At 44.5% G+C, this 14,734-nt stretch overlaps 1 long non-coding RNA gene across 1 annotated transcript in view; it reads left to right on the forward strand.

Moving 5' to 3' along the window:
* LOC145509054 (uncharacterized) overlaps positions 1-14,734 on the forward strand; it is a 44,593-nt gene that overhangs the window by 17,246 nt on the left and 12,613 nt on the right. Inside the window, exons 2-3 of the long non-coding RNA XR_014055819.1 lie at positions 7,114-7,303; positions 8,267-8,415. This is a non-coding gene — a long non-coding RNA (uncharacterized LOC145509054). The remainder of the gene's footprint in view (positions 1-7,113; positions 7,304-8,266; positions 8,416-14,734) is intronic.

Here is a 14,734-nt window from a genome sequence, read left to right on the forward strand (position 1 = left end):
AGGAGAAACAAACTGTCAAGAGTAGCTTTGGGGCAAGGTCCCGTTTCCCCATCAATGGATACACACAACAGTATCTTTGAGCTGTTTTGCAGAGACCAAAACCCCTTCCAGGTAGGAGAAGTTAACCATCAGTGATGATAGGCTGCCCACAAGCGTGTAGACCCCAGACCAGCTGGACCTGAAGGTGGATGCTGGACTCCTACTTGCCTCATCACCAACCCATCAGAAGAATGTACATGAGCTAATCTGGCCCTCTTTGAACAATTGCTATAGAACTTGTCACTATCTTCCCTAAGCGAGGACACATGGTTTTGAAGGCGTGAGTCGACTGTGGCCCCCTTTGCCTGGCAAAGCAATAAAGCTATCCTTTTCTTCCTTACCCAGAACTCTGTCTCTGAGATTTGATTCCCCAGTGGTGTACACAGAGACTGAACTTTTGGCGTCACACACAGCGACACAGCCCCCAAACTCTCCCAAAACTTCCCCAGACCCCACTACGGGCCTTTTCTCAAGAGAATGGAATATATTATGATTAAAGTCATTAGCTGACAGACGGAGGTGGAGGGGCCCACTTGTTGCAAAAGCACTACTTAAGTTTTAACTGATGAGAGTGTAAAACTTTGACCACTTAAATATATGCCTTACAAGAAGATGAAAGTTGAAATTAATCAAGAGAAAGCTGTCCTCAAAAGTCCCCATGGAAATGAAGTATTAGGGGTTTTCAGCCTTTTTTTTTCTTTTTTGGAGCAGAGGGGCAGAAACACACACCCTGTTTTAAAAATAAACTTCTAATTACATTATTGACTAAAAAGGTCATAGTTGATTCATGTTTTTACTTAATGTCTTTTTTACTTAATGGCTTTTTTCTGTTCCAGAATCCCATCCAGGGACCATATTACATGTAGTTATCAGTCTGCCTAGGCTCCTCTTGGCTGTGACAATTTCTGACTTTCCTTGTCTTTGTCAACCTTCACCGTTCAGAGGAGTGCTTTCTTTTGTTGACGATATCAGTATTTTGTAGAATATCCCTCAACTGATATTTGTCTGATGTTTTTCTCATGATGAGATGAGGGTTATGGGTTTTCTGGAGGAAGATCAAAGAAGTACCATTATCATCACATCTTATCAAGGGTACATCAGTAAGACTTACCACCGCTGATGTGGGTCTTGATTACCCAGCTGAGGTAGTTTTGTCAAGTTTCTCCACTGTAAAGTCACCACCGCCACCCCAAAGTTCCTCCCACCCCTGCCACCCCCATCTTTTCATATCGTGCTCTTTGGAAGGAAGTCACCACGTGCAGCTCACATTCCAGGAGTGGGCGTTATGTTCCACTCCTTAAGGGCAAAGTATCTACATAAATGTTTTGAAATCCTTCTGCATGGGAGATTTGTCCCTTCTCTCCCATTTTTAAATTTATTCAATCTTTTATTTAAATCAGCATAGACTCATGAATACTTCCTTTATACTTTACATTGTAATCCAATGGTACCTTATTTTCTTGCTCAAATTATTCCAGCTTTGGCCGTGGGAACTCTTTCAGTCAACCGTGTCCCTTCATTGTGTGCGCATGTGTGTTTTCTTTCACTCTCTCTTCCTCTCTCTCTTCTTCCTTGTATCTTTCAGGAACACTTATTTACTTTCTGGGACTGCAGGCTGCTCTAGGTTTATCTTATATTTTCTGCCCCAGTCCTAGAATCAGCTATTTCTCCAAAGAGCCCTGATTTCTTCTATTAGAGAATGGTATTAGAAACCCAAATCTGGTCAGTAGGTGCAATCATGGCTAGTGGAAGGTTGACTCTAGGTCCCCTCAGCTGACAGAACAAAGAAAAATCTGTGTATAGTTAGCCATGTATGTATTATATATGTTTATATTTCTACATGAAACCTGTATCTATATTAATCTAAACATGAGTTCATACTCAACTCAGTATAGCTAATATTCCTGTGTCCGTTTCTACAGGCTCTGCAGAATGGGGATGGAACCAGTTCTTGATGCAAATCTGAGTAAATTTGTCCCTTGGTTAAAAAATAGACTGTACACCTTGATCGTAATCTATTCCACTAGTATTTGTCTGTGTTGCAGAATTCAATTTTGTGACCTCCAGAATCCAAATGCTAACACATGGCTATCATCCGATCAGATGATCCGTAGTTTATCAGACAACAGAAGGAATGAGAAGGTTTCTTTTATCTGCCTGTACATGAGGTTCTCTGAGCTGTTGTTGTTGTTCAGTTGCTAAGTCATGTCTGACTCTTTGCGACCCCATGGACTGCAGTACACCAGGCTTCCTTTCCACTATCTCCTGGAGCTTGCTTAAACTCATGTCCATTGAGTCAGTGATGCCATCCAACCATCTCATCCTCTGTCATCTCCTTCTTCTCCTGCCCTCCATCTTTCTCAGCATCAGGGTCTTTTCCAATGAGTCAGTTTTTTGCATCAAGTGGCCAATATTGGAGCTTCAGCTTCAGCATCAGTCCTTCCAATGAATATTCAGGATTGATTTCATTTGGGATTGACTGGTTTGATCTCCTTGTTGTCCAAGGGACTCTGAAGAGTTTTCTCCAGCACCATAGTTCAAAAGCATCAATTCTTCAGTCCTCAGCCTTCTTTATAGTCCAACTCTCATATCCATACATGACTACTGGAGAAACCATAGCTTTGGCTATATGCACCTTTGTTGGCAAACTGATATCTCTGCTTTCTAATATGCCGCAGTCTAGATTTGTCATAGCTTTTCTTCCAAGGAGTAAGAGTCTCTTAATTTGATGGCTGCAGTCACCATCCACAGTGATTTAGGATCCCAAGAAAATAAAATCTGTCTCTAAACTGCCTTTAGGTCAATTCTGGATTATGGGGAAGATCTGGGTTTCACTGCAGATGGTGACGGCAGCCACGAAATTAAAAGACACTTGGTCTTTGGAAGAAAAGCTATGATAAACCTAGACAGCGTATTAAGAAGCAGAGACATTACTTTGCCAACAAAGGTCCGTCTAGTCAAAGCTATGATTTTTCCAGTAGTCATGTATGGATGTGAGAGTTGGACCATAAAGAAGGATGAATGCCAAAGAATTGATGCTTTTGAATTGTGATGTTGGAGCAGACTCCTGAGAATCCCTTGAACTGCAAGGAGATCAAACCAGTACATCCTAAAGGAAATCAATCCTGAATGTTCATTGGAAGGACTGATGCTGAAGCTCCAATACTTTGGCCACCTGATGCGAAGAACTGACTCATTGGAAAAGACCCTGATGCTGGGAAAGATTGAAGGCAGGAGGAGAAGTGGGCAACAGAGAAAGAGATGGTTGGATGGCATCACCGACTCAATAGACATGAGTTTGACCAAGCTCTGGGAGATGGTGAAGGACAGGGAATCCTGGAGTGCTGCAGTCCATGGGGTCACAAAGAGTTGGACATGACAGAGCAACTGAACAACAACAACTGGATTTCACAGAATAATGTCCTAGGGGCTGACATTGTTTACCCTTGGTCAAGATGGGACTGAACGAAAAAAACCTAACCGATACCGAAAGAATAAAAATCAGGTCAAACTAAGAAAGAAAAAGCAGCCCTGCCTTTAACCACCAGGCTGGGAGGACAGAGACAGATAAAACCAGTTGCAATGAACAGAAAACATCTTTTGTTCTCAAAGCTGTAAAATGCCGTAATAACCAGTCATAGACCCACTTACCTATTTTCATTATTACCATGGATAGCCCATGGCTTAGCCACAAATAGCACTCAATCCTTAGTTAATCCCTGCTTCCCCTAATCCGGCCTGAGAAATAGCAAGCAATCCAGGAATGGCTCCTTCCCTTAGGCACCCCCTCAGAATCCTTGGCTGGGAATGCAAGCCTGACATAAATGCTTCCCTCGGTCCTCGGCTCCTCTGGAGTGCTCTCCCAGCCTGCAGCAAGGGAACACATTCTAAAGTCCCCAGAGGAAGTCTGTGGCTGTAGGGTGGTGACTGTCAGCATCCTGGGAGGAGTGTGCCATCCACTGGGTGCGCCAGCAGCAGGTTATGGGAGTCACCAGGATCCAAATTAAACTTCGTTCTTAAACGTTCACCTTTCTCCTTCATATACATATTCCTACTTCTGGTAGCTGCTTATACCTTTATAGGAGTCCACATTTCTGCTACCCAAAGATTCTTCCAAAGAGCTTCCCAGGTGGTGCTAGTGGTAAAGAACCTGCCTGCCAATGCAGGAGACAGGAAAAATGCAGGTTTGATCCCTGGGTCGGGAAGATCCCCTGGAGGAGGAAATGGTAACCCACTCCAGTATTCTTGCCTTGAGGATCCCATGGACAGAGGATCCTGATGGGCTACAGTCCATGGGGTCACAAACAGTCGGACACGACTGAAGCAATTTAGCAGGCGAAGATCCTTTGTCCCCATCTCTGTGATTCTTTGCACAATTTTTTCTTTCTTGAAGTAAGACACTGTTTCCCTTCCTATTTCTCCTAAAGCTCCCTTGACCTTTGTCTTGGCTCATCATGTGCCTCTGTCAGTGTCCTCTGCATCTTCTAGCTGCCCTTTGCTTTCTCTACCATATTTCCTGGGCACGTGCTTCCATTTAAACATCCGTGCAGCCAGAAATCTATCGGCTGTTTAAGAACTTTGACTTTCTCCTTTTCTTAGTAGTTTTATTTTAAAACATTTAAAGAATATTTCTCACCATTCTGTGCCTCCTTGAAAAGGTGATCCCCAATTCCTTCCCTTGTCCTTTTATTTGGATTTACTTTGCATTTCACTCTGGCACACACAATTGCTAAGCGGCCCGTCACCCAGCTTCTGAGACCGTAGTTCCAGTAGATCTCAACACAGAACTGCAGTTGGCACGGACTTCTGAGTTGCATTTCACAACTTCCAGTCTTTGTTGCACATTTGATTCAGGCTTGGGGCGTGGCACATGGATGATGACAACAAAACTCAGTTTCTTAAGATGCCCCTTCCGCTAGTTAACTGAAAACCCCAGCCTGCATTTGCTGTGTTCAGAGCAGCTTTGGGAGTGGAGGGAAGCCAACAATCAGCGCTCGTCAAACTCTGCCTGTCAGTGCCTGGGGACCAACCCTGCAGATGCCTCGGGCCAGCGGCCATCCACCAGCAAGGGATCTCTACTCAGGTGCCTGCACTTGGGGCCCTGCCATCTGCAGTGCCATCTGCAGCCCTCGTTGCTGCAAGGTTGCTAGGGTCCAGTACACCCACTGGTTGACACCCCTGCAAAGGCGACTGCTTCTTCCACCTCTGTCCCACACTCACGCACCTCTGACCCCCAGTGCCCTGGCAGGACCGGAGAGGGACAGGTATGCCCATCACATAAGGCCCCAACGCAAGGCTTCAGGTTCTTTTCAGATTCCCTCTGGAAACTGGAACTGGTAGGATCAACATCACTACCACTCCCAAACTGGGCAACAGTGCATATTCTTCCACTGTGCTTTGTTTGGCTGGACTCATCCTTTCTACCTCAATTTATTCCCACCCCTGAAACTCGCCTGCTCCATGGGCAGTCTCCCACATACTGTAACTCCACCAAGAGGGGCCTGCAGAGGCAGCTCCTTTCTGTCAATTTCCCTTTTCCATATGTGCCCTATGGGCCCTGTATTTTTACATAATGGCCTAAGGCTTGGCTTCAGGAGTCAACTTTAGCTTATTTTCAGCTGAATCACTTTCCTAAGGATCTCTTTGAAATACCTTTCCAATAATGTTACCACTAGTCCAAGCTCGGTCTGCTAGCTGCAGGACATGCCAAGTAACCGAGACACAAAGTGTTGAGGCAAGGAATATGACTTTATTTGGGATGCCGGCTGACTGGAGAAGATGTCAGACTAATGTCTCAAAATAACCATTTTATCAGAAGCTGGTTGCCGGTTCTTTTGTAAAACAGAGAGGGGGAGGAGTTGAGGAAGTTAAGACCATAAAAGATGATGCTGTTAATGTGCTGCACTCAATATGCCAGCAAATTTGGAAAACTCAGCAGTGGCCACAGGACTGGAAAAGGTCAGTTCTCATTCCAGTCCCAAAAAAGGGCAATGTCAAAGAATATTCAAACTACCACACAATTGTGTTCATTCCACATGCTAACAAGGTAATGCTCAAAATCCTTCAAGCTAGGCTTCAACAGTATGTGCACCAAGAACTTCCAGATGGCTTAAAACTCAACATTCAAAAAACGAAGATCATGACATATGGTCCCATTACTTCATGGCAAATAGATGAGGAATAAATGGAAACAGTGACAGATTTTATTTTCTTGGGCTCCAAAATCACTGCAGATGGTGACTGCAGCCATGAAATTAAAAGGCATTAGCTTCTTGGAAGAAAAGTTATGACAAACCTAGACATTGTATTAAAAAGCAGAGATATCAGTTTGCTGACAAAGGTCTTTCTAGTCAGAGGCATGATTTTTTCCAGTAGTCATGTATGGATGTGAGAGTTGGAAGGCTGAGAGCTAAAGAATTGATGCTTTTGACCTGTGATGTTGGAGAAGACTCCTAAGAGTCCCTTGGACAGAAAGAAGATTAAACCAGTCCATCCTAAAGGAAATCAACCCTGAATGTTCACTGGAAGAACTGATGCTGAAGCTCCAGTACTTTGGCCACCTGTTGCACAGAGCTGACTCATTGGAAAAGACCCTGATGCTGAGAAAGATTGAAGGCAGGAGGAGAAGGGGACAACAGAGGATGAGATGGTTGGATGGCAACACCGACTCAATAGACATTAGTTTGAGCAAATTCTGGGAGACAATGAAGAACAGGGAAGCCTGGCATGCTGTAGTCCATGGGATCACAAAGAATTGGACATGACTGAGCCACTGAACAAAAACAATCTTGCAAATATCTCCTGGAATGGCCCACTTCAGGGAGGGAATGTGTTAATCTCTTCAGGCAGAGGGGTAAGTCTCTCTGAGGCGGGTTATTATATACGATTATAATAACAAAACCAATGGAAAACAAAGGGTAAAGCCAAAGAAATACGTCCATCATGGAGTCAGAATCGGCCCTTCCCTGCAACAGTATCTCCTTATATAGGAAAATGTAATAACAGTATAAATTATGTTTAGGAGAAAAAGGAAGGGGAGAGTTATTAATATTCTTATTTTTTTTCCCTCCATAGTTTTTATCTCCAACTATTCTCTTAAACCTCAGCGCTTAAGTGCATTTACAGTGGATGGAGGCAGGAAGTTACTGCATGGTTGTGCCAGCTGCTCACTCCCTCAAACTCCCATAAAATGAACTGGAATGAAAAACAGTTGGCACCAGGTGTCTCTCTCTGGAACCAGCCAAAGCTCCTAACTGGGAGTGGGGTGAGGGCAGTAGCTCAACGCCTGGGGATCATTTGTGCATGCTCAATTCAGTGTGGGGTCAGCTGGGCTCAGAATGAGCATCTCTTGTGTGTTTTTTGCAAAGATACTTGGAAAAGTATTATTCTTTTCTTTTTTTTTTTAAACGAGTAAGTGCCTGTACTCCACCTCTATTTGGCTTTGCTATTTATTTGTATTTTTGACTGTGTGGGGTCTTCCTTGAGGCACGTGGCATGTGGGATACTTTGCTGCGGTGCATGGGCTCAGTAGCTTCAGGGGCTGGGGCTTGGTTTCCCCCAGGCATGTGGGATCTTAGCTCTCTGATCAGAGATGGAACCCGCCTTCCTCTGCATTGAAGGTGGAATCTTAACCCCTGGACCACCAGGGAAGTCCTGAAAAATATTATTCTCAAATTGACTTCATAATAGTGGGGCCTGTGTTTTGTGTTTAAATATTGGACCACATTGGCTGGCACTATTGTGCAATGAGTTTTACTGTACTTTTGGGTAAACATCTGCCACCCTGAGGGGCCCTGTGCCTTGGTCCCTTCCAAGCCCTTCCCCTGAACACCTTCCTCCACCTCCTTGTCCTGGCGCCGTATGAGGACAGGTCCCCAGGACCTGCTGTCTCAGCCCGTGTCCCGTCTGACTGGTGCAGGAGGCGCTCCTTGTTAAATGGTCGTACCTGGTTCTATCCAGTGTGCTTGCCTTCCAAATAACCCGCTGTGGGAGCAACTCTCAGCTGTCTCTCTGCCTTCTTTGTATGGCATTGGAGTTCTCCCCGTTTGAAGCTCCCTCTGTAGAATTTTCCTTTCCTACACCTGATACTTATGTGGCATGGCCCCACTAGCTAGTTAAGCATTATAACGTTAATATCTGTTTGCTTGTATTTACTCTGTTCTTTAGCTCATGCTCTGGATTTCTCTTCTTCTCCTGTATTTGACTTACCCTGTTCTGGTCTTCCCAGGTGGCGCTAGTGGTAAATAACCCGCCAGCCAATGCAGTGGCCATAAGAGACTCGGGTTTGATCCCTGGGTGGGGAAGATCCCCTGGAGGATGGCACGGCAACCCAATCCAGTACTCCTGCCTGGAGAATCCCAGGGACAGAGGAACCTGGTGAGCTACAGGCCATAGGGTCGCACAGAGTTGGACACGACTGAAGCAACTGAGGACACACAAGCATGTTCTTTTATCTCAGGTTGTGTACTGGCGGCTCCAGCTCTGTACTCGGCCGCTTCTTTTCGTGGAGACTTGGGATTCCTGCAGTGAAGCTCTGACTCTTGTCCTGCTCACCTTTCCCTATTAATTCTTCCCCTCCACCCTTCTTCTCCTGTGCAGGATTGACACAAAGTTGAGTCATGGTCCTTTCATTTCCTCTCAAGAGCTATTTTCTGCCACCTTCTATTTCTTGCTGTTACTCTGGTTCATTGCTTAATATTATTGAAAGTCATCTGTTCCATTCTCCAAACACCCACCACAAGCTTAAATCTATCTTCTTTGTTTTACCCTGGAAGCTCTTCCAGAAAACCTCCCCTTAACTTACATCTGCCCCCACCCCCTAAAAAAAAAATCTCTTCCTTGCATTCTTCAGACAAACGAAAATAACTCATTTGTTCCTCTTCCCTTTTCTTCCGTGTGCCCTTAAAGCAAACCCAATTCTACCCACCTCCTTCTTATTACGTCACAGTCTTGGGCAGTTTGCCTAACTGTGTGTTACCTGCAAACAGGTGGTAGTGTCGACCTTTCACATTTACACCTTTCTTATTTGTACCTGGGCCACTGTTCCCACCTTCACATTGCACTCAAGAGTTTTGAATCACACTGGTACGTCTTCCACTGTCTCTAAATGGAGTTGTCTGGCATGTGGTTAACCCCAAGTTCCCCTTTAACATAATTTGATTCCATGCTAATCATCTGCAGGCCAGACCCCAAACTGGTCAGCATCTTTTACTAGGGTTATTTAATACCCTTGGAAGTCTTTTAAGTAAATAACGAAATCTCCTGTATCCATCCTTACATGTAGAAACAGTATGCAGAATTAAATCCATTTTCTCTGCTGATCTGCAATTTCGTGAGAACAGTTGCTCCTAAAGCATCTGAATTATAGAAAACATATGTCGAGTTTACTGAGTTTGTTCTAACCAAATCCATGGCCACGGTGCCCACCTTGAGCTGCTCAGTGGGTAGCTTTCCTTTTCCCTGGAACCGTCAAGTAGGAAGCCTAGGGAGGCAGGAACGGGGTTGGCAGATGATGCTTAGGTTCTGGGTAGCTACGGTGGGCTTGTGTCCTGGCCCCGCCCCAGTAGGGACCGTGAACAACTCACTTCATCTATGCCTCCATTTCCTCACCAGCACCACCCGTCCTCCCTCGCCCAAATACCCCACCTTTTGGGGTTGTCAGAAGGCTTAAACAAGATAAGATGCAATGTCGTTAAAACAAGTTCTTAACACGGAGGAAGTGTTCAGTAAATGTTAGCTAGAATTTTTAGTGCCAAGCATCTTCCCTTTAGAGTCCACTCATGGTTCTTCCCTCACTTAATTATCCTAAGCTATTCTCTTTTGTTTTCCCTTTCTCAAGTCTTTCTTTTAAAAAAAAAGAAATTGTTGATTGATGTTTGAGTGTGCTGGGTCTTCGTCGCTGAGCAGGCTTTCCCTAGTTGCCATGAGCAGGGGCCGTTCTTTGTTGCAGCGGACTCCTCACTGGGGTGGTTTTTGTGGGCCCCAGGGGTTGTGGCCCCCAGGCTCTGGAGTGCAGGTTCCACAGCTGTAGCACGCTGGCCCAGCTGTTCCTCGGCATGTAGAATCTTCCTGGACCAGGGTTTGAACCCGTGTCTCCTGCATTGGCAGGCGGATTCTTTACCTCTGAGCCACCAGGGAAGCCCCCCTCAAGGTCTTCTTAAGACCTCAAAGAAATACCCCTTTTCTCCCTTTCTCCCTCCACTTCCTTCTGAGCACCCTGTCCCTACTTTTTCCACGACTTTCTATGACTCTTAAGTTTGTTTGTACCTGACAGGTGACAAGCACCATCCAGTTAGAGTTGGGAGAGGGGAATAAACAAAAAAACATGTGGGACTTCCCTGGGGCTCCAGTGGTAGACTGCACTTCCCTTGCAGAGGGGCAGGGTACGATCCCTCATATAGTAACTAAGAACCCACAAATTCCACAAGCCTCCCAGCATGGCAAAAAAAAAAAAAAAAAAATGTGACTTCACATGTCTAAAGTTGACCTATGATTGTAGAAGATTCTGTCTGTCTTGCATGCAGGCATCTATGCTTAATTTGCAAAGTATGCCTCAGTGGGTGAATGAGGAGAGCCAGGTGATCTGGGCAAACCCAGAGACCCTTGGGAAGACTGTCACCTTTGTGCTGTCAGAGGAAGAAGGATATTGGGATTGGGACATGGGTCATCTTAATGGGGAAGGGGCGTAGGGTCAGTAACCCACAGCCACTCCCTGTGGCACCCTGCTCTTAACAAAGTGACAATCTAAAGGCAATTGACCTTTGAGCCCCAGGGTGGGGTGCCAAGGCAGGCAGGGCATGGAAAGGCCAATCTATCAAGACTGTCCTAGGCTCTAGCCCAAGGCAGGTAAATCCCAGGTGGCTGACTGCTCCTCAGTGCCTCTTAGTTTTCTTCCAAGTCCTGTGTGATCTGTGCCCTTCTCCACCCAGCTTAGTCAACATCAGCGCTTCTGGAGTGTCTGTAAAAAGCTGGTTTTGTCTTGAAATCTAAAATGGATATTCTGTTTATAATAGTAACAACTTCTTTTTTTAAAAAATGTTTAGAAATGTACTTATTTTTTAATGGAAGGATAATTGCTTTACAGAATTTTGTTGTTTTCTGTCAAACATCAACATGAATCAGTCATAGGTATACATATGTCACCTCCCTCTTGAACCTCCCTCCCATCTCCCTTCCCATCCCAGCCCTCTAGGTTGATACAGAGGCCCTGTTTGATTTCCCTGAGATATACAGCAAATTCCTATTGACTATCTATTTTACATATGGTAATATAAGTTACCATGTTACTCCCCTTCTCCTCCCTCTCTCCCCGTGTCCATAAGTCTGTTCTCTATGTCTGTTTCTCCATTGCTGCCCTGCAAATAAATTCATCAGTACCATTTTTCTAGATCCTAGCTTCAACTTAAGTTTTTAAGTTCAGCTTATGAATCTTCATAAGTGTAACAGATTTGAACAATTATTTTTAAGAGTTGTTTGATCAGTCAGTTCAGTCGTTTAGTTGTGTCCGACTCTTTGCAAGCCCACGGACTGCAACACGTCAGGCCTCCCTGCTGCTGCTGCTGCTGCTAAGTCGCTTCAGTCGTGTCCGACTCTGTATGAGCCCATAGACGGCAGCCCATCAGACTCCCCCATCCCTGGGATTCTCCAGGCAAGAACACTGGAGTGGGTTGCCATTGGCTTCTCTGCCAGGCCTCCCTATCCATCACCAACTCCAGGAGCCTACACAAACTCATGTCTATCACACTGGTGATGCCATCCAACCATCTCATCCTCTATTGTCCCCTTCTCCTCCTGCCTTCAATCTTTCCCAGCATCAGGGTCTTTTCCGATGAGTCGGCTCTTCACATCAGGTGGCCAAAGTATTGGAGTTTCAGCTTCAGCATCAGTCCTTCCAATGAATATTCAGGGTTGATTTCCTTTAGGACGGACTGGTTTGATCTCCTTTCTGTCCAAGGGATTCTCAAGAGTCTTCTGCAACACCACAGTTCAAAAGCATCAGTTCTTCAGCACTCAGCTTTCTTTATGGTCCAACTCACATCCATACACGACTACTGGAAAAACCATAGCTTTGACTAGACAGACCTTTGTTGGTAAAGTGATGTCTCTGCTTTATAATATGCTGTCTAGGTTGGTCATAGCTTTTCTTCCAAGGAGCAAGCATCTTTTAATTTCATGGCTGCAGTTACCATCTGCCGTGATTTTGGAGCCCCCAAAAATAAAGTCTGTCACTGTTTGCATTTCTTCCCCATCTATTTGCCATGAAGTGATGGGACCATGTGCCATGATCTTAGTTTTCTGAATGTTGAGTTTTAAGCCAGCTTTTTCACTCTCCTCTTTCACTTTCATCAAGAGGCTCTTTAGTTCCTCTTAGCTTTCTGCCATAAGGGTGGTGTCATCTGCTTATCTGAGGTTATTGATATTTCTCCCAGAAATCTTGATTCCAGCTTGTTCTTCATCCAGCCCAGCATTTCTCATGATATACTCTGCATATAAGTTAAATAAGCAGGGTGACAGTATACAGCCTTGACGTACTCCTTTCCCGATTTGGAACCAGTCTGTTGTTCCATGTCCAGTTCTAACTGTTGCTTCTTGACCTGCATATAGATTTCTCAGGAGGCAGGTCAAATGGTCCAGTATTGCCATCTCTTGAATTTTCCACAGTTTGCTGTGATCCACAGTCAAAGGCTTTAGCATAGTCAATGAAGCAGAAGTAGATATTTTTCTGGGACTCTTGCTTTTTTGGTGATCCCACGGATTGTGGCAATTTGATCTCTGGTTCCTCTGCCTTTTCTAAATCCAGCTTGAACATCTGGAAGTTCATGGGTAACATACTGTTGAAGCCTGGCTTGGAGAATTTTGAGCATTACTTTGCTAGTGTGTGAGATGAGTGTAATTGTGTGGTTGTTTGAGCATTCTTTGGCATTGCCTTTCTTTGGGATTGGAATGAAAACGGACCTTTTCCAGTCCTGTGGCCACTGCTGAGTTTTCCAAACTTGCTGGCATGTTGAGTGCAGCACTTTCACAGCATCATCTTTTAGGATTTGAAATAGCTCAACTGGAATTCCATCACCTCCACTAGCTTTGTTTGTAGTGATGCTTCCTAAGGCCCACTTGACTTCGCATTCCAGGATGTCTGGCTCTAGGTGAGTGATCACACCATCGTGGTTATCTGGGCCATGAAGATCTTTTTTGTATAGTTCTTCTGTGTATTCTTGCCACCTCTTCTTAATATCTTGTGCCTCTGTTAGATCCACACAATTTCTGTCGTTTATTGCGCTCATCTTTGCATGAAATGTTCCCTTAGTATCTCTAATCTTCTTGAAGAGATCTCTAGTCTTTCCCATTCTATTGTTTTCCTCTATTTCTTTGCATTGATTGCTGAGGAAGACTTTCTTATCTCTCCTTGCTATTCTTTGGAGCTCTGCATTCAAATGGGTATAACTTTCCTTTTCTCTTTTGTCTTTAGCTTCTCTTCTTTTCTCAGCTATTTGTAAGGCCTCCTCAGACAACCATTTTGTCTTTTTTGCATTTCTTTTTCTTGGTGATGGTCTTGATCACTGCCTCCTGTACAATGTCACAAACCTCCGTCCATAGTTCTTCAGGCACTCTGTCTATCAGATCTAATTCCTTGAATCTGTTTGTCACTTCCACTGTATAATCATAAGGGATTTGATTTAGGTCATACCTGAATGGTCTAGTGGTTTTCCCTACTTTCTTCAATTTAAGTCTGAATTTGGCAATAAGGAGTTCATGATCTGAGCTAGAGTCATCTCCTGGTCTTGTTTTTGCTTACTGTAGGTGTTTGGTACTTGACTCAATTCACTGATAGTTTAATTGCCAATTAGGGTCAAACCAGGATGCAAGTGCTCCTTATTTAGAAGCATGTGCACATTTGTGAGCTGTGCAGTGGGCACAGAAATTTGAGGTGGGAGAAGGTCAGAAGGTGAAGAATGTGAAGGGGAGGGACATCAGGGCTGGGACTTAGAAGAAATTACTGGGCCTTGCAGGAGGTCAGGCTGAGAAGGCGTGTTTCTCTGCAAATTTATGAACAACTCAAGTAATCAAAATGAATAGGGATGAAAAGGGGCCCTTGGTTAATAGACTAAGAAACAACAGCTGAAAAAAGAAAGAATTAATATTATTAAGCAGACGTTTTTCATTAGAGGCCAGCATTATTCTTCCCATTTTATGGATGTGGAAAACTGCAGAGCTAGTAAGTAGTGGAGACTAGAGTCATCCAGTAAAATTTAAGATACATATGTCTTAATAATAACTATAACTATACACATCTTGCCAAAGTATAGGAACTATCTAACCCAAACTGGATCATGTTGTGACCTTTTCACCTTTATCATCTTCTCTGAGCCCCTGGTCCCCATTGATTTTTTTTCCCCAAAGCTTCCATCTCAGTCAGTATCTGAGACTCCACGGACCAAAAGCAGGCAAGTCCAATTTTGAGAATTTCATGTGAGGAAAGCTGCAGGAAGGAGCTTGTTCTGCTATTACTGGTGTTATTGCAGTTGCCAAAGTGGAAGCCGAGACACTGCAAACTTGGAGATGGGGCAGTCGCTGGTGGCACTGTTCATCAGTAGCAGTGCTAGTCGAATCCCATCCAAGAAGGCCTGACAGGGAGGTAAGGAGTCATCTAAACTTTGCAGATCCTAGAGCCCTTGGGTCCAAGAACAAACTCATTTTC

Source organism: Giraffa tippelskirchi, chromosome 6 (genome assembly GCF_054371585.1).
Source record: "Giraffa tippelskirchi isolate mGirTip1 chromosome 6, T2T-mGirTip1v1.2.pri, whole genome shotgun sequence".
In the NCBI taxonomy this organism is placed as follows: Eukaryota; Metazoa; Chordata; class Mammalia; order Artiodactyla; family Giraffidae; genus Giraffa; species Giraffa tippelskirchi.